Consider the following 20084-nt stretch of genomic DNA (forward strand, 5'->3'; position numbering starts at 1 on the left):
GCCCATTAAAACAGTGACAATGAGACAAATATACAGTATGGAAAAAAGCAAATTCCCGCTGAGAATCAAAATAATGAGTGTGGTCCTTGCAGAGACTAAAACGGGCACAAGAAAGCCCTTTCTGTTCAAGCGCAGGCAGCTCTTAACCATCTTGGGACGAACAAAGTGATAAAGTTCCTTGCCACGGAGATTTCCCAAGGAAAGAAGAAGCAGCATTTCCTCATCACATATGCCTAACAGGGCAGGGTCTTCAGGAGAGGTCTGTGTTTTAACTCAGTTTCTGACGTTGCTGTGGCTATGCCAAGTGGACAGCTCTACTTCCAGTCCTCCAGAGACTACACTTCCCATGTGAAGCCATTTGCATCATTCACAGCCAGTGAGTGTTTCCTTGCTCTGAAGAAGGGTGTGGTTTCTGCCAAAATTCAAGGTGAGCTACACAGAGTTGAAGTCCTAACGTGCCAGAACATTACCACCAAAACCATAGTCCAGCTTCCCCTGTTTGCAGAAGGAGACTTCCGGGAACTGGTTGACGATGCTGGGCCAGGGCTCCTGCAGGAGCTGTGTGAAGTCAGAAGACTCCCGTGCCATGTCAGAGCGACCAGTCTGGATCCCTCCATGGCCAGAGACCCCCTGTGTGGGACTGAGGATCTGTGGGTTGAAAATGTCATCATTAAACAATGCCTCGTAGCCACAGATGAGACTTTGCCAGAAGACATATACAGAGATTTCTCAGAAGACGCATACTTGAGCTTGTCAGAAGACACATTTGAAATCCCAGTTGAGAAGATGAGCTCAGAGGTGTTGGTAGTTGAAGAGCACTCATGGATGAGAGACGCCAGGAAGGAGCCCAGCTTGGCTCTCCATGACACAGAAGAGATAACTGAGGCAGAGTCCCTGACCTCTAGTAATTACATGATTGTTCCCCAACCACCGCCATGCCCTCCAAAGCCCAGAAGTTTGTCTTACAACAAAAATTGTGATCATTAGCCACGCCTTCTCTCCAAAGAATAGCACTAGCACGTCCAGGACCTGTGCATTTTGGGTTACTGGAGAACTGAAGCAGCCTTCTAATTGGCATTCCTGTCTCCAGCTCTGCCCCTTTCCAGTCCATCCTGCACACTAACCAGAGAGCTGTCTTAAAATCTATACGGGGCCAGGCACGGTGGCTCATGCCTGTAATCTCAGCACTTTGGGAGGCTGAGGCAGGCGGATCATCTGAGGTCAGGAGTTTGAGACCAGCCTGGCCAACATGGTGAAACTCCGTCCCTACTAAAAATACAAAATTAGCCGGGCATAGTGGTGCGCACCTGTCATCCCAGCTACTCAGGAGGCTGAGGCAGGAGAATCGCTTAAACTCGGGAGACAGAGGTTATAGTGAGCTGAGATCTCATCACTGCACTCCAGCCTGGGCGACAAGAGTGAAACTCCATCTAAAAAAAAAAACTAAACTGAAAGAAATCTTTATTTATTTATTCCTCAGAACTCTTCCCTTTGCCTTGGGATAAACTCCAGATGCCTTAATGTCCTTTCTAGGGCTCTTCATGGGTTGGTCTCCTGCCTGTGAATTCATCTCTCATCCCCCAGCTTGCTTCTCTGACTCTCTATATGCTGCAGCCAGACCACACTACTCCCAGAGCCTCCCAGCCTGCTGTTGAACCCCAGGACACGCTAGTGCCTGGAATCCTTTCTGTCTGCCTTCCCAGGGATGATTTCTGCTCATTCTTCAGATCTCCTCATAGATGTTACTTCCCTCAGAATGGCTTCTCTGAACCCCAAGTCTAGCTCAGTCTCTATTCTACTTGCTACAGAATCATCATGGCACAGTGGGTAGGAACAGAAGTTCTGCAGTTAGACGGGCATGATTGGAATCTCCATACGGGCAACGTAACCTCTCTGGAGCCTTGGTCTCTTCCTTGTAAAATGTAGGTAATAGCAATTCCTACCTAATTGTTGTAAGGGTGAATGAGATGACCCACGGACCACTTAGAACATGGCCTGCATCTCCATAGGGTCTCAGAAGATGCTCAATAGTGTTACCTTGGCCAGGCATGGTGGCTCATACCTGCAATTCCAACACTTTGGGAGGCCAAGGTGGGAGGATCGCGTGAGGCCAGAAGTTGGAGGCTGTGGTAAGCTATAGTCATGCCACTGCACTCTGGCCTGGGCAACAAAGTGAGATCCTGACTCAAAAAAATAAAAAGATAAGCATACATCAGGTGCTTCTGAGCCACCTTCTTTGGCCTGTGTTGGCAAGATAAAAGCTGGATTAGTTACCCAAGTTCCTTCTGTTGGGTTCGTGGTGATGCCTTTGCTCGTGCTGTCCTCCTATGTGAGGTGCTCCTTCCCCCAGCCCCTCACCCACATCCTGCTACTCCTCAGGGCCCTGCCCACACACTGCCACCTCTCCCACGATGACACTGGCCCTCACTGACACTCCCATTGTGGCTCCTAGAGTACTTGTCTATTAATAACAGTGGTCACCTCTGCTCACTGAGTGCCTACTGTGTGCCCCGCAATACAATGCATGGCTGGCACTGGATGTGTATTTCATTTCCTCACCCCCGCCCCGTAAGGGTTGAGCTCAGATTCTCTCCTCTTCAGATAAGGAAACAAGGCTTGGGCAAGTTCTCCTCTTCATCACAAGGATGAGCTGAGATTCAAATCTCCCTGCCTCCCATGGCATAGCCTGCCATCCTTCCTGGCTACCACACTGCACTACAATTGTGGCTTACCCTCCCCCGTCCCCAGTAGAATGAAAGCACGAAGTTACGAGACAAGCACAATCTTGTTCACTGAAGTGTCCTCAGGAAATGGGACATAAAGCCAAGAGCTTTGGAAGCTGGCTCAATGTGACAATCCAGGGTGGGGTAGCCAGGGGATGGAGTAGGTGGACTCAGGAGGGCCAGGCTCCAGGAGCTGCTGATAGAATTGCCCTGCTCTAGATATCCCTAGTTTGTAACTTTGGGGGATGGAGAAACAGAAAATCAAATTTACCAGTCTGGGAAGAGGTCTAAGAACAGAACCAGACTCTGAGAGGGCTTTGAGTGCAAATAGCTTATTTAGAAGGTGACCCCAGAAGAGTAGGCAAAGTAAACCAGGGAAGGGAAGGAGCCAGTCACTCCAGATTACCGCTGTAGGCAAGCAGGGCTCCAGCTCACTGGGACCTCTGGGATATGATTTACACTGGGGTCAGCGAACTATAGCTGAACCCAGCTCATTGGGTTTCTATAGCCTATGAGCTAAGAATGGTCTTTATGTTTTTATTTTTTATTTTATTTTATTTTATTTTATTTTTGTTTTATTTTATTTTATTTTATTTTATTTTATTGTATTTTATTTTATTTTATGACAGAGTCTCACTGGGTTGCCCAGGCTGGAGTGCAGTGGCATGATCTTGGCTCACTGCAATTTCCACCTCCTGGGTTCAAGCGATTCTCCTGCCTCATCCTCCCATGTAGCTGAGATTACAGGCACCCGCCACCACACCCGGCTAATTTTTGTGTATTTAGTAGTTTCACCATGTTGCCCAGGCTGGGGTCTTTATGTTTTAAAATGGTTGAGAGATAATCAAAGAAAAATATTTAGTGATATGAAAGTTATTGAAATTCAGGTTTCAGTAGCCATGAATTCAGTTGTCCTTTAACAGAGCCATACGCCTGTGTTTCTGTGTTCTGTACGTGATGGCTGCGTATGTCCTACCACGGGAAAGTTGAGTAGTTGTGACAGAGACCATATGGGCCGCAAAGACCAAAAAATTTACCAGCTGGCTCTTCACAGGAAAAGTTTGCCGACCTGGTTTAGACCATGCGTCATCATCGTCCCACCCGAAGGGCAAGGAGTGCCTCTTTGTCATTGCTTGAGGGCTGTTCCGGAGGGCTCTGACCTCCCAGTGGTTCTAGCTTGCCCCTCGGCCGAGCAAGCTCCTGTGCTGCAGGAAGCTGTCTGGTAATCACGGGTGCTCAGAGTAGAGTAAGAGGCCATTTGCATATTTGAAAAATAGTGAGAACCAAGCTAATCCAGGCAAGGCACTGACAGGGGAACCTTCTCCAAATGGGGCCGGAATCCCCAAAGCCCATTTTTACTGGGCATCAGCCATAGTGCATGGGGGAGCTATACCTCCTGTCAAGAAACAGGAAGGAGCAAACATCTGAAGATGACTTACCTGTAAAGAAGTCCTCATATTACTAAATATCTAATTTCCCTAAAATGGAAAGAGGAGAACCAGTTCCTTGCTAAGATGAGTGTGTGCTTTTATCACCATTTGCTGATAAGCAAGGTGAAGGCCGATCACAATGGCTCACACCTGTGACCCCCACACTTTGGGAGGCTGAGGTGGGCAGATCACTTGAGCCCAGGAGTTTAAGACCAGCCTGGGCAACATAGTGAGACCTCGTCACTACAAAAAAAAAATGAAAGAATAAAAAAATTAGCCTGGCATGGTGCTGCATGTCTATAGTCTGAGCTTCATGGAAGGCTGAGGTGGGAGGATCGCTTGAGCCCAGTTCGAGGCAGTGGTGAGCAGTGGTGGTGCCACTGAAGCCCAGCATGGGCAACAGAGCAAGACCCTCTCTCAAACAAACAGCAACAACAAAACAAGGAAAGATTGCAGATCTGAGGAGGGAGCAGACCCCAAAAAGCAAGCTCAGTACAAGCGCGAGTGTAAGGGAGGTGGGCTTGGGCTCGGGTGGGCCAGGACCCAGGATCCAGGGCAGGGAGGGTGGCCTGCTCTCAACTTCTGTGGTCTGAAACTTTAGAGGAAAGGGCAACAGAAGAAAATACAGTCTACCAGTCTGGGAAGAGGTCTAGTAACTGGATACCCAAATTTATGCCCAAAGATAAGAAGAGGAATTAGTGTTAGCAGATATTGGTGGTCCTTAAATATAAACGGAAACCCCTTCATTCATGGAAGGAAAGTGGAGGGGGGTCAAGCCGATTGCTTGGTAAGCAATGAAGCTGGGTCCAAACCTGGATCTGCTGTTTCTTGTCCCTTGCAAGTCACCCTGTGTACATCTTCTATATGTCATCTTGATTTCCACAACACGCTGTAGGGGACAGGGATGTTATTTTGGGGGTTGGGGAATCAGGTAGAATTCTTTTGCTCCAGTTTATGTGCAAAAAAAAAAAAATCTAAGAGAACAAAAAAATGAACAAAGGAGAGAAAATGGAAAAACAAATAAGATGAAATAGAAATGGCTAATAAATGTATTCAATAATGCTCACTTTGATTAGGAATAGCTTTGTCCCTAGATTGCTAGTAATTAGGGAGACCCTAGATCATAACCTGGTTCACTGTTTTCAGCAAGAAATTTTCTAACATTCTAAAGAAGGGAAAAATATAGCTACTCCTTTTTTTCTGGATGTGGGTGAAGATGGGCAGGATGCTGTTTGAGAGAGGCTATGATCCGAATTGCCATTTTTTTTATAGAGATAGGATCTTGCTCTGTGCCCAGGCTGGAGGGCAGTGGTGCAATCATAGCTCAGTATAAATTCAAACTCCTGGACTCAAGTGATCCTACTGCCTCAGCCTCCTGAGTAAATGGGACTCCATGGGTACACCACCACGACTGGCTTTTTTTTTTTGTAGAAATGGGGTCTCTCTATGTTGCCGAGGCTGGTCACAAACTCCTGGCCTCAAGTGATCCTTCCACTTTGGCCTCCCAAAGTGCCAAGATTATAGGCATGAGCCACCATGCTGGCATGAATTGCTCTTTCTTAAAATGGATTTTTTTTTTCTTTTAAGGGGTTTTCTGAATTGTTTTTTCACTTAGAGAAAGGAGGAGAGGTTGAAGAGGTGGTGAGATGTCCATAGGGATTGGGGGAGGTAGTCCTGGACCCAGATACCTGATGCGTTGATAATGTTGCAGCCAATATTTTACCCAAATAGCGTGTGCCTTAAAAGTCTGACAAGTGGTAGATACGCAGCCAAAGAGATGTGCTACCTTTATCATCACAAGAGAGGGTCCGAGAACTCATTCTCTTTTCTGTGCAGGCACAGGCTGGCCCATTGGTGCTTTAAAGACAAAGTTTCTTGAGAAAGAAAAAGTGGATGGAGCAGCTTTTCTCTGAAAAAGATACCAAGCAGGCCCTGGGTACCCATGGCCACTCTGGAAGTGGCGTAAAATATCTAATCTCTCCAAAATCTTCACTTCCCCTCTGATTCAGGGATAGTGAGTATGGGTCTTCAGGGAGCTCGCTTAGGAGGTCCACTGTCTTCTATCTAACTTTATTTCAAGTAGGCTCTGACACTGGAACTTCTTTGTTATACCTCAGTAACCTATGGGTAAAACCTATGGGTACAGCAAAATTTGGCCACCTGGATGTCTCTGTGTTTGTGAGTGCCTTGCAGCCCAAATAGACTCTAATAGGTAATAGGGAAGGCCTTCTGCTCTCAGCCACATGCCTTGGCTTTCCAAGGAGCCAGAGTGTGCACACGGTTGCCAGAAAGCTGTCACTCATTTGACTGATGGCAAGGGCCTTGTGTAGACAACCTGGAAGAAGCAGATGCCGTTGAGATTTGTGAGATGGTGCCACGAGTTACCAGCTGGCTTTCTACATCCTTATTACTTAGACTAGGGCATATAATACTCTTCAGTCAATCGTATTTGAATTTGTTAGCATCCTAGATCAAAAAGCTTAGAACCAACATTCCTTTTTTAAAATTAATGCTTTTAGATGATAAAAATAAAACATATCTAAAATTTCTATTATGGCAAAATATATTCTTAAACAAAATTGAAATATAAATGACAAATTGGGAGAAATATTTGTAATAGTTATGACAGGCAAATATTCATGCTGAGAATATTGTAAAGAACTCATCAACTGGAAAAAAGACAAACAATTTAGTAAGAAAATGAACAAGGAAAAGAAAAAGTAAAATTAGAGAAGATGAAATAGAAATGGCCAATAAGGCCGGGCACAGTGGCTCATGCCTGTAATCCCAGCACTTTGGGAGGCCGAGGTGGGTGGATCACTTGAGGTCAGGAGTTTGAGACCAGCTTGACCAACATGATGAAACCCCGTCTCTACTAAAAATACGAAGTTAGCCAGGCGTGGTGGTGCATGCCTGTAATCCCAGCTTCTCAGGAGGCTGAGACAGGAGAATCACTTGAATCTGGTAGGCGGAGGTTGCAGTGAGCCAAGATCGTGCCATTGTACTCCAGCCTGGGCAACAAGAACAAAACTCCATCTCAAAAAAAAAAAAAAAAAAGCCAATAAATATATTAAATAATGCTCATCTTCACTAGGGATCATGAAAATGAAAACACTAAAAACTGAGATGTCATTTTGCTAATTGAAATGACAAAAATTTTAAATTTGTGTATATTAGTGGTTGGTGAGTAAATGGGAAAGGATAGTATCAATATTGATGGTGGGAGTGTAAATCTACATGACAGCATTGGAGGATAGTTTGGCAATACCACAATTAAAGGGAGCCCTCATGGCCAGTCATCCTTCTCTGTGTCTTCACACTAGAGAAACACTTACGGTGGCAGAGGCTACCAGTCATTCCCACATCAGTTCCCCATTGCCTTGTCATAACAGTCTCACTACCCAGCTAAAGGCTACACTTCCCAGCCTCCCCTGAAGCTAAGTGTGACCATGTGACCAAGTTTCAGCCAATGAGATGTGAGAAGAGACTTTGCAACTTTTATGATGTTCCCTTAAAGGGAAGGAGCATGCCCTCCCCTTCTCCTTTTCTCCTTATCCAATGGCAATGCCCTTAGAAGAAGAGGAGAGAGAGACACACAGGAAGCAAAAGCCATGTGAAGACAGAAGCAGAGATTGGAGAGATGCATCCACAAACCAAGGAACGCCAACAGCTAACCAGAAGCTGGAATAAATAAGGCTGTCCCCTAGAACTGTCAGAGAGAGCGTAGCCCTGCCAGCACCTTGATTTTGGACTTCTAGCCTCTAGCACTCGTGAGAATAAATTTTGGTTGTTTTAAGCCACCAAGTTTCTTTTCTGGTTATAGCAACCCAAGACGACTAATACACCATGGTATATTCATTTCATAGAATACCGTGCAGTAATTGAAAAGAATGAGGTCCACCAATATGTGCTGTCATAAAAAGATCTTGAAGACACTGGTGAATGAAAAAAGCATGTGGCTGAATTATATTATATATCCATTACAATATCACTTACACAGAGGGAAGCCATAACCAAGACTATACTTTCTACAGGAACAAATAAATACATGTACATGCAGAGACACATCTGATGTGTATCAAGCAAAGAACAGTGCTGACCTTTGGGGTGGGAGGAGATGAGGAGAGGATCAGAATTGTGGAAGACAGTCAGAGGACTTAGTTCTATTGATAATGTTTCCATTTTTAAAAAGAAATATTTACATATGAATTGTGCAATAAAGTAACTTCAATCTAAGATGGGAGTGGTAAAACCGGCAGTAGGGAAGGAGGCTGATTGGACCCCTGGGCACAAGGCCTTGGGCATATCATCTTTCAGAGTCACCAATTGATCTGCCCCACTTACCTCCTGTGGTGGGCTGAATAATGGTCCCTCCTCCAAATATGTCCATGTCCTAATCCCTGGAACCTATGAGTGTTATATTGCAAAAGGGGCTTTACAGATATGATTAAGTTAAGATTCTTGAGATTTTGGGGTTATCCTGGAGTAGCTGGGTGTGCCTGATATAATTACAGATATAATTACTTTTATAAGAGGAGGCAGGGTCAGAGGAGAAGATGTGACTATCGAAGCAGAGATTGGAGTGATGCACTTTAAAGATGGAAGAAAAGGACCAGGTAAAGAATACAGGTGGCCACTAGCAGCTGGAAAAGTCATGGAAACAGATTCTCCCCTGGAGCCTCCAGGAGGAAACAGCCTTGCCAACACCTTGACTTTAGCCCACTAAAATGGATTCAAACTTCGGACCTCAAAACTGTGAGAGTAAACTGGTGTTGCTTTCAGCCACTTCACTTGCTGTAATTTGTTATAGCAGCAGTTAGGAAATGAATGCCCTTCTCTGTCCTACTTCCTACCAATGCCTGCTGAAAGCAGCAAACCTTCTTTGGAGGAAGTGTTCCAAACTTCAGGGGCATATATTTTTGGTAATTTTTATTTGTCTTAGTATATTCATGCTTCTATAAAAAAAAGCACAGACTGGATAATTTATAAATAATAAAAATTTATTTCTCAGAGTTCTGATGGCTGGGAGTCCAAGATCAAGGCAACAGCAGGTTTGATGTCTGCTGACAGCCTGGTCTCTGCTTCCAAGATGGCGCCTTTGCTGTGTCCTCCAGAGGAGATGAACACCGTGTCCTCACGTGGCAGAAGATGGTAGAGAAAAAAGGGCCTAGCTAGTTCCCCGAAATCCTTTTATAATGTCACTAATCCCATTCATGAGGGTGCTGCCCTGATGACTTTATCACCTCCTAGAGGCCTCACCTCTTAATACTATCACATTCAGGTTTAAGTTCCAGCATAGGATTTTGGGGGGGACACATAAGTTCAAACCATAGCAGTACATATCTGCATTTCTGAGTTGTGGGATGTTTGCCTCTAGCTCTTGCCTTATTAGAGATGGGTTGACCTAAACAGCCAGGCTTCATCATCACTCACCTAGCCTGTATACAGAAAATAGGACTCTGTCCTGGGTGAGCTACTAAAAACTTTATTAAAAAATTCTTGCGCTGGGCATGGTGGCTCACACCTGTAATCCCAACACTTTGGGAGGCCAAGGCAGGTGAATCACGAGGTCGGGAAATGAAGACCATCCTGGCTAACGTGGTGAAACCCTGTCTCTACTGAAAATACAAAAAAAATTAACCGGGCATGGTGGTGGGCACCTGTAGTCCCAGCTACTAGGGAGGCTGTGGCAGGAGAATGGCCTGAACCCAGGAGGCGGAGTTTGCGGTGAGCTGAGATCGCGTCACTGCACTCCGGCCTAGGCGACAGAGCGAGACTCCGTCTAAAAAACAAAAAACTTCTTAGAAGTTGAGGCACTCTCTTTCTGGAAAAGAAAAATCTCTAAATTTCAAGATCTCCCCTAATGAATCTTGAGATATTGACTATGATGAAAGTGAAGACTTTTCCTGTCTTTCCAAATTTGAATTCTAAGTGTGCTCAGCAATTTCAGCTCTGCTCTGGAAACCACAGCAAGCTGAAGGTGAAGCAAAAATCGTCCAGTTTTAGCACATCATAATGCCAGCCAAGAAAATTATAAAACCTAGCCACGATGACTGGCTATCTTAAAACTTAGACATAAATGCCTGAGAAACTCTCTTCCCAAACGGCAGGAACTCCCACTATTGCCATTACCACCCTTATCACTAGGAAATCAGACTGGAAGAGAAGCCTCACTTGGAGAAATGCGGACATCTCCTCCCAATCCAACACCAGTGTGCGGTGCAAACAGAGGAGCTGTAGCTGGCCAGGACCTTCCACATGAGGACTCTTGTCCAGACAGCTCCAAGAAATAGGAGAGAAGATGTCTCCTGCAGGAGCGGGAGGAATATTCTGTCTTTATGAAGCGGTATTTTGATCCTAAAAACAAAGTTTTCCACAGAAGATACAGGATAACAATCCAGAACAAATCTTCTCATCTATTGTTCTAGTAACTTCTTGTGCAGGAGTTCTGTGGATTTCTTCATCTAATGCCCTGCTAGTAGCTACAAACAGAGACATAATAACCTAACCACTCTGTTCATCTTTTTTTTCCCTTAGAATGTGTGAGAAGAGGATGTAGAGAACTTGGATGTGATGAATCATTTTCAGAATATGCTTTGAAGCATTGAAACAGACTATTTTAAAAGACAAAACACAGGATAATTGCATGCCTGCACCAAGAAGGAATCCTGAAGAGAGTCAGCGCTTCCAGAGGAATGACTTGCTACCAGGGAGTCCCTTCCTTGACCCCCTTTCTCTCTGTGAGACATTGCACATTCCAAACAAGGAGGGCTCTCTCGCGTCCATCTTTTCACGGATGTAGCCTTCTTGGCTGGATGGAGGAAGATCGTCTTGAATGTGGAGTGTGTTCTGGGTTGTCTCCTGCTGCTCTGAGCCCACCCTTAACACGTGGAAGCCATGAGGAGGCATCACTGGAGGCAGACCGAACACCTGTTTGCTGATGATCCTCAGCCCCCACCATTAGGTACTGCTTCCAAGTGGAGACCAAGACCTTTCCATCATCCATGGGACCCACCCACTCACTGTGGCACGGACCCAGCTGGGAAAGCCTACAGCAATCCTTGTGTTGTGGAAGGACTCAACTCTGAGATGACAGAAGAGAGGGTCCTAGGTTGTCTGCTCCTTGAAGAAAAACTGATGAGGAGAACGAATTGTCCCTCTGGGACTGGCTCCTCTTGTCACCCAGCCTTGACCAAGTCCTTCGCTCTTTCCTACAGCATTAGATTCCATCACAGGTGAAAGTGCCTCCGGTTCCAGGCCCCTACTCATCTCTCTGGTTCCCCTCCCCACATTTTCCTTCCTGTTCCCTCTAATCTCTGGGCGGGATGAACAGCATTCCTAAACTGTTGTCTAGAAAGAGGAAGCACTGAGTCAGATCACTCCAGAAAAAGGCAAATAGCCAAACTGGCATACTTGTCTACACCAGCTCCATCACAGCCACTTCTGAATAACAAGGGAGCAGGCATACAAGCATACCTTCAGGGGGATCAGAGATGCGGAGGGAGCATCAGACTTCCCAAAGCATCTCTCTGTTGTAACAAACCAAGACATTTATGTACATTCTTTTAACATGCATATGTTTACTGCCTGTGTGTGCACTGCCATCCTATCTGTGGCACATATGTAACATGTATGACCTATCCAGACATGAAAGCAATCTAGGTCAGCTGCCACCAGGTGTTCTAGGTCCCTGTGGAAAGCCACTGGCTTCACCCTGTGCTGTCTGTGTGCCTTCTCAAGGGAGAGGCTCAGAGGTAAGTCGAAGAAAAACTTGTGACTGAAATAAGTTTAGAAGAGCGGATTTCATGGCTACTCCAGCAGCTGGATAGCCCAAGCGTCAGGAGGTCTTACTGTTTCTTTTTCTTTTATTTTTTCTCACCCCTCTAGGATGCTGCCAAAACACATCTGAGAGAGAGATCTCTTCCCTTGCCATCCTCTGCCCCTAAGTGACCAGAAGAGGTAAAGCTATGTCAGGTTTTTAGCTCCTGTACGTAACAAAAGCCTTTTGTTTTCAAATCTGAAGTCAGCATTTTCTCCAGATGGGACCTCTGTTGGAGCTGTGCCACTGAGGAGAGGAATCATATCCTTAGGGTTCCTGGTTCTTGCAGAGTATCTGACCATCCCCTCCTTCTAGAGGACCTGGGGTGGCTGGGTTTGGGTATTTGGCCATTGGAAGTGGCAGGATGAAGACTCAAGGAAAAGCAGTCATTTTTTTGAGCAAACTTTCTCCTAGAGGAGAGCACATTGCATTCCTCACCAGGAGAGATTTCTCTAGGATGTCCTCCTTGTTGTCCTTTCTTTCAGTGTGCCTCAGTCATTTAAGTCACAAAGCAAGCTCAGTTGTGCTTCTGCAAAAAGTAAAAAAGGACTGGTATGTTCCCACAAGAATTTTTTAAATGTTAAAGGTTGAAGTTTTGTGGCACACTTTTAAAATTTATTCATCTTTTAATTTTGATTTTTCTTTTTCTTTTTTAGAAATTTTTTTATTTTTTATTTTTTTGAGACAGGGTCTCACTCTGTTGCCCAGACTGGAGTGCAGTGGCATGATCTCAGCTTACTACAGCCTCTGCCTCCCAGGCTCAAGTGATTCTCCTCCCTCAGCCTCCCAAGTAGCTGGGATTACAGGCGTGTGCCACTACCACCCAGCTAATTTTTGTATTTTTAGTAGAGACAAGGTTTCACCATGTTGGCCAGGCTGATCTTGAACTCCTGACCTCAATGATCCACCTGCCTCGGCCTCCCAAAGTGCTGGGATTATAGGCATGTGCTGAGGCTCCCAGACTAATTGTGATTTTTCAAAATAGCTATACAACGAACTTGCCCCAAGCCCACCAACTGCTAACACCATACCTTGCCTGTGCTATCTCTCTCTGTACACACCTCCTTCTTGCTGAACCATTAGAAAGGAGGACACAGGTGCCCGACGGGCCCCCTAGACCCTTCAACTACAATGCTTCTGCCACCACTGAGGAAACTAACATGAATTCAATAAAAGAATCTAACACAATTTCCCCAATTGTCCCACTGGTGTTTTTTATAGTTCATTTTCCTTTCCACTCAGAATAAAATCAAGGCTCACACTTTAGCATTTGGGTGCTGCACCTTGTTATTCTTCCCTAATATAGAACAATCCCATCCCCTCACTCTACCTGATAATGAGTCCTTTGAAGGGTCCCTGCAAAACATCCCACATTCTATATTTGTCCCTTTCCTTGTGACTATATTTAGGTGAAGCATTTCTGGCAAGAACACTATTTGGTGAATTTCTGAACCTCTCACTACTTCACAGCAGGAACACATAGTATTGTTGGTGTTTGAAGCCACAGCATCAAATCCAGTAACACAGGCTTCTTCCACAGCTTCTCTCATGCCACTTCTTCCACAGTGAAAACCCTGCTTCCCAAAACAGGGATATATTGATTCCTGTGTGCTAATCCACAGTTCACACCCAAGCGTTTTAGTATTAAGGTGCCAACACCATTTTTAAAAAACACATCCAATACTAAGGTTAAAATGTCTTTGCCTCTTAATTTTATTTTTGTCCTTAGAATATATTCCCCTGAGGATACACTGCCAGAGTACTGTTTTTAAGTTACTTTAATCAATTACGTTATATTTGAACAGGACATTATGGATAATGTGAAAGAACTATAAATAATTCACATATGTCCTTCTGTGAAAATAAATATAAAAATGTAAAACAATTTCATTTTCTAGTAAAATAAATTAGAGGAGTAAGAAAAAAGGAAATACAAACAGAATCAGGGGATTTTTAACAGATTCGTGGAAGAGAAGTGGTAACTGGTTTAGCAGAGAAGAGGAAGCCACAGCCTAAAGTATGTGCCCTGAATCACACATAGAAAAGGAACCAGCCCATCCTACCTGTCCCTGAACAGCCGGAGGCTGGGGCAGCAGACACCACAGAAGCTGGGCTGAGGCTGGAGAAGAAAGCAGGGCTCAGATGAAAAACTTCACATGGAGTAGCTGGCCCCACAGCCCCCTTCTCTCCCTGTGTGCAGAATGCCCCAGCAGGCTCTCAAGGACCCTCCCTGGAGACCTGCGCTGTCCCCTAGGGAGAGCTCTCTGTACGGGACATTCTCCCTCTGGCCCCTCAGATCTGCTGTCCACCCTTCTCTACCGTGCCCATCCCCAGGAAGTGAACCACACACACTGTGTCCCTTAGGCTCTCTCCCTGTGGCTTTAGGGTGGGTTCTGCTGGGCCAGGGGCACACAGGGGGCTGGCATATTTATTCTCCTTTTTCTTCACGCCAGGCTGTAATTCAGCCAGGGCTGCATTCCCCCGCCTATGACAATGGTTCCTATTGAGAAGCCCCTCTCCCACAGCTAGGAGCATTTACTAGAGTCCAGAAACTTCTATTGCTCCAGATCTCAGGTGGTCATGGCTCCTGGCTGTTGCAGTCACCACCGAGCACCTTCACATCCATCACTGGTCCCCTTGGCCCCTTACAGTCCCATTGTTCAACTCTCTCCCTGGCCCTGTCTGGAGCATCCATGTATTTCCCGACGGGATGGTGGCTGACACAACCTCCACACACCAATAACTGCTGGTCCCCTGACAAGCTGTCCACCACCCACTCGACAGAGAGGCCCGCTGGGTGACTTCCCATCTGCTTCTAAGTGACTCACTCTTATTTCTGAATGGGCAACCATGGTACAATAAGTACAGCAAAAGCTCACCACATGCAGGCAAAAATACACAGAAAAAAAGGAACTAGAGGAAACAGAAGTCATGCCGGCAAAAACTTTAAATATACATAAAACGCAAATAATACCCTCAGAGACGTTCAAGATGATATTCAACCCCTAAATCAATAAATGAATTAAAAACAAGAACAAAATCTTGCTATTTAAAAATATAGCACGTAGTCAGATGTCATTCCCCTTTGCCTGCAGTTTTGTGTAATTGTCCCAGCATAGCCTTGCCTATGTTGATTGATACAATATTCAACATTTAAACATACAACATTTAAAAAATTCATTAAAAGGTTTGAGAGGTAAAAAATTTTTTAAATCTCCTGGAAAGTAGAATAGACAAGACTTTTAAAAATAGAGATTCAATACACACACACAAAAGCCAATGTAAGTATTCTAAATGAGAGAATATAGAAAATTATTTGGAAGAAAGTATCCAAGAAATATAAAAATATGAGGCTTAATTAAAAGATATAAGTCTCCAGAATTACTGTATCCATTATCAACCTGGTACCATACAGAAAAAAAACCAACACCAAGGCAGTTTTAAAGAAATTTCTCATCACCAGAAAGGAATAATTCTATTAGCTTCCAAAGAGGAAACAAACAAACAAAAAACAAAAAACACAGGTTATCTGAAAAAGGAACATAAATGAGAATGGCCTCAGGATTCTTAATAGTAACACTCGAATTTAGAAGATAATGGAATAAAGTCTTCAAATTCTAAGACAAAAGTATTTGTAGCTAAGAATTCTATAACCAGCCAAACTAGCAATAACATGAGCAGAATAGGATATCTTCAAACATGCAAAGACCTATAATATTACTTCTTAAGCTGTCTAAGAAAATTCCTAGAGAATGTTCTCCCATAATATGAGGGTATAAATCAAGAAAAGTGAAAACATGGAATCCAGGAGACAATAGATTCAACCCAAAATAGCAATGAAGATAAGACCTGTAATACTATCTGTATATGTCTGACGAGCAACCAGGCCACAATGAACTCAGAATGTGAAGGGCCTCCAGGGTGCAATTATGATTGCTGCTGACTGTGTGCTGAATGATACAGCAGAGAAGCCCCACAAGGCATTTCCATCAGCAAGAGGACAGCATAAGAGAGACCTAGATCAGCCCCAGAGAAGGGAGCACAAATTTAAAATTTTGCATTATTTGGCAACCATGAAAATCCTAAATTGGGGGCAAGTATCTATAGATGGCTGAATGTCCATTCATTCAGCAAATGTTAAAAAGAATGAGGCAGGGTGGCCAAGATGGCTAACTAGAAGCAGCTGGTGTGCATGGATCTTACAGAGAGGAACAGAAGGGGCAAGCAAATACAACACCTTCAACTGAAACATCCAGATCCTCACATTGGGATTAATCAAGGAAACAACCTGACCCACAGATAATGAGGAAAAGCAAGACAGGACAATGGCCCACCTCCGGGCAACACGGAGCCAGAAGATCCTCCCCGACCCAGGGACACAGTGAGTGAATGAACCACCCCGGGAAACCACACTTCTCCCACAGATCTTTGCAACCCTTGGGTCAGGAGATCACCTTGTGAACCCACTCCACCAGGGCCTTCAGTCTGAAGTCTGACGGACAGAGCTATGTGAAGTCTTGGCAGAGCAGCCACTTAGGCATGCATGGAGACCCTGAAGACTTACATACTTGGGCTTTCTGGCAAAAGTAGCTACAGCTCTGAGAAAGCAGGAGGTTAGATTCCTCTACATACCCCTAGGAAGGAGGCTGAATCTGGGGGCTGAATGGCAACAGCCTGCAGGCCCCACTTCCACAGCACCACACAAGATAAAACCCACTGGTTTGGAATTCCACCCAACTAGCAGTAGCGGCATTGCACCTCCCTAAGAAGGAACTCCTAGGTGGGGGAGCAGGCTGACATCTTTGCTATTTAGGCACCTTAGCCATTCCAGCCTTCAGACTTTGGAGAGTTTGAGCTGATCTGGGGCAGAAAAGACGCCCCACCATGGCACAGCTGCTCTACCACAACATACCCAGACTGCTGCTTTAAGCAGGTGCCTGATCCTGTTCCTCCTCACTGGCAGGACTCCCAAACGGGGGCTCCAGCCAGCCCCAACTAAGCTCTCCAGCTGACAGAGATCTGAATTCCCCCTGGGATGGTGCTTCCAGAGGGAGGGGTGGGCCATCATCTTTGTTGTTTGGGTGACTTAGCTGTTCTAGCCTTCGGGCTTTGGAAAGTCTGAGCCCACCCAGGGCAGGAGGGATCCCCCAGCACAGCACAGCTGTTCTACCACAATGTGCCCAGACTGCTGCTTTATGCAGGTGCCTGATCCCATTCCTCCTCATTGGGCGGGACCTCAAAACCAGGGTCTCCAGCCACTTCCTATGATGCCTTTGGTCTGGCAACAGGTCCACACCTCCCTGAAACAAAGCTCCCAGAGGAAGGGAAAGGCTGTCATCTTTGCTGTTTCACAGCCATCACTGGTGACACCTCCAGGTTCTGGAAAACCCAAGGTGACTAAGGACTAGAGTGGGCCCCAAGCATACTGCAGCAGCCCTGTGGAAACATGGCCAGATTGTTACGTGGGTGCCTCTTCCCCTACCTCCTCACAAGGCAGGTCCTCCAGGCCTGGACCTCCAGCCATGCCCCCTGCCAGAGCTATTGAGCCAATACCAACTCAGCAACTCCCTGGAAAGAGCCTCCAGGGGTAACTGAAAGCTTCTTGGCCACTGACTCTGCTGTGGAACTGCCCTTCCCACCCTTGGACTAATGAAGGAGTGAAGACCCTACATGCCTTACCCACACCTCCAACAAGCTGCAGTTGTCCCAAGGAGAGGGGGCCAGCCCATCTCCCACAGGTACCACACACCCCCCATGACTCGTCACCAGACAGGGAACCCCTGGCTTGGGCCCACAGCATAGATCCTCCATCTGGGACTGACTGCACTGAGTGATTGCTCACCTACATCTCTCTGGGGTGGAACCCCCAGGAGTTAAGCAAAGATCCTTGGCCATAACCACTACTAAGATATCTTCCTCTGCTGCCTCTAAGCTGGAGAAGGAGCATAAACACTGAGATCGCCCCAGAGCTGCAGTGGGCAGCCTAGGAGTGCCAAGTCGTGATCTACAGTGAACACTCAAGGGGAAGAGAAACCCACAATTTCAGAGCATTGAGAAGGAACATGGCCGCAACTGTGAGGAAACATAGGGTAGCCACATAACTGAGCAAGAGTCTACCAAATGACCAATAAGCCTAAGTGCCACCTGCTGGATCACAACCCAAAGCCTCAACACAAAAAAATACCTCACTAACATACCACCCTCTGAACCAGCGACAAGAAGTCAGCTTCAAATAAAGGCCCTACACAAAGCTTTCGCCTGGTGAAAACATCTAGAAAAAAAGTCTATTGACTGTACTCAATCTACACTGCAGTTAAAGGAACACCCACATGGAGAGATGAGAAAGAACCAACACAAGAACTCCGGTAACTCACGCGGCCAGAGTGTCATATATTCTCCAAACAACTGCACCAATTGTCCAATCATCCTTAATCAGGCCAAACTGGCAGGAATTACAGAAACATAATTCAGAATATGGATATAAACAAAGATCACTGAGATCCAAGAGGATGACAAAACCTAACCCAAGGTAAATAAGAATCACAATAAAGTGATACAGGAGCTGAAGGAAGAAATAGCCAATATAAAAAAGAACCTAATGGGTCTCACAGAGCTGAATAACACAATACAAGAATTTCACAATGCAATCACTAGTATTAACAGCAGAATAAACCAAACTGAGGAAAGAATTGCAGCACTTGAAGATGGGTTCTCTGAAATAAGACAGACAAACATTTTTTAAAAAGAATAAAAAGAAATGAACAAAACCTACAAGAAGTATGGGAATATGTAAAGAGGCCAAATCTACCAATCACATGCCTCCCTGAAAGGGAGGGAGTGAAAGCAAACAACTTAGAAAATATATTTCAGGATATCATCCATGAAAACTTCTCCAACCTTGCTAGAGAGGCCAACAGTCAAATTTAGGAAATACAGAGAACTCCTGCAAGATTCTACAAAAGAAGATCAACCCCAAGACACATAATTGTCAGATTTTCCAAGGTCAAAATGAAAGAATGTTAAAGGCAGCTAGAGAGAAAGGGTAGGTCACCTACAAAGGGATCCCCATCAGGCTAACGGCAGACTTCTCACCTAAAACCCTACAATTAATAGAAGAGACTGGGGACCTATATTAAACATTCTTAAAGTAAAGCTTTCGACCAAGAATTTCATATCCAGCCAAACTAAGCTTCCTAAGTGAAGGAGACGTAAAATCATTTTCAGATAAGCAAGCATTGAGGGACTTCATTACTACCAGATCTGCCTTACAAGAAATCTTAAAAAGAGTACTAAATATAGAAAGGAAAAACCACTATCAGCTAATACAAAAACACACTTAAAGACACAGACCAGTGTCACTGTAAAGCAATCACACAAACATAATAATCAGCCAACATAATAACCAGCTAACAGCACAATAGCAGGATCAAATTCACACATATCAATACTAACCTTGAATGTAAATGGGCTAAATGCCCCACTTAAAAGGCACAGAATGGCAAGTTGGATAAAAAAACAAGACTCAATGGTATGCTGTCTTCAAGAGACCTATCTCACATGCAATGAAACTCATAGGGTCAAAATAAAGAAATGGAGAACAATCTCCCACGCAAATGGAAAACAGGCAAAAAGGCAGGGATTGCAATCCTAATTTCAGACAAAACGCATTTCAAACCAACAAAGAACAAAAAAGACAAGGAAGAGCATTACATAATGGTTAAGGATTCAATTCAACAAGAAAACCAAACTTTCCTAAATATATATGCACCCAACACAGGAGCATCCAGATTCATAAAGCAAGTTCTTAGAGCCCTACAAAGAGGCATAGACTCTCACACAATAATAGTGGGAGACTTAAACACTCCACTGACAGTATTAGACAGATCCTCGAAGCAGAAAATTAACAAAGATATTCAGGACTTAAACTCAGCATTGGACCAAATGGATCTAATAGACCTTTACAGAAATCTGCAACCTCCCCCGCACACCAAAAAAAGTATATACATTCTTCTCATTGCCACATGGCACATACTCTAAAATCGACCACATAATTGGACATAAAACAATTTTCAACAAATATAAAAGAATCAAAATCATACCAAACAGACTCTC

At 44.8% G+C, this 20084-nt stretch overlaps 1 pseudogene; it reads left to right on the forward strand.

Annotated features, from left to right (window-relative positions):
- Positions 1 to 297: 297 nt before the first annotated feature.
- LOC129488320 (aldo-keto reductase family 1 member B1-like) overlaps positions 298 to 20084 on the forward strand; it is a 35157-nt pseudogene continuing 15370 nt past the window's right edge.

The sequence above is a fragment of the Symphalangus syndactylus genome, chromosome 1, assembly GCF_028878055.3.
Source record: "Symphalangus syndactylus isolate Jambi chromosome 1, NHGRI_mSymSyn1-v2.1_pri, whole genome shotgun sequence".
NCBI lineage: Eukaryota > Metazoa > Chordata > Mammalia > Primates > Hylobatidae > Symphalangus > Symphalangus syndactylus.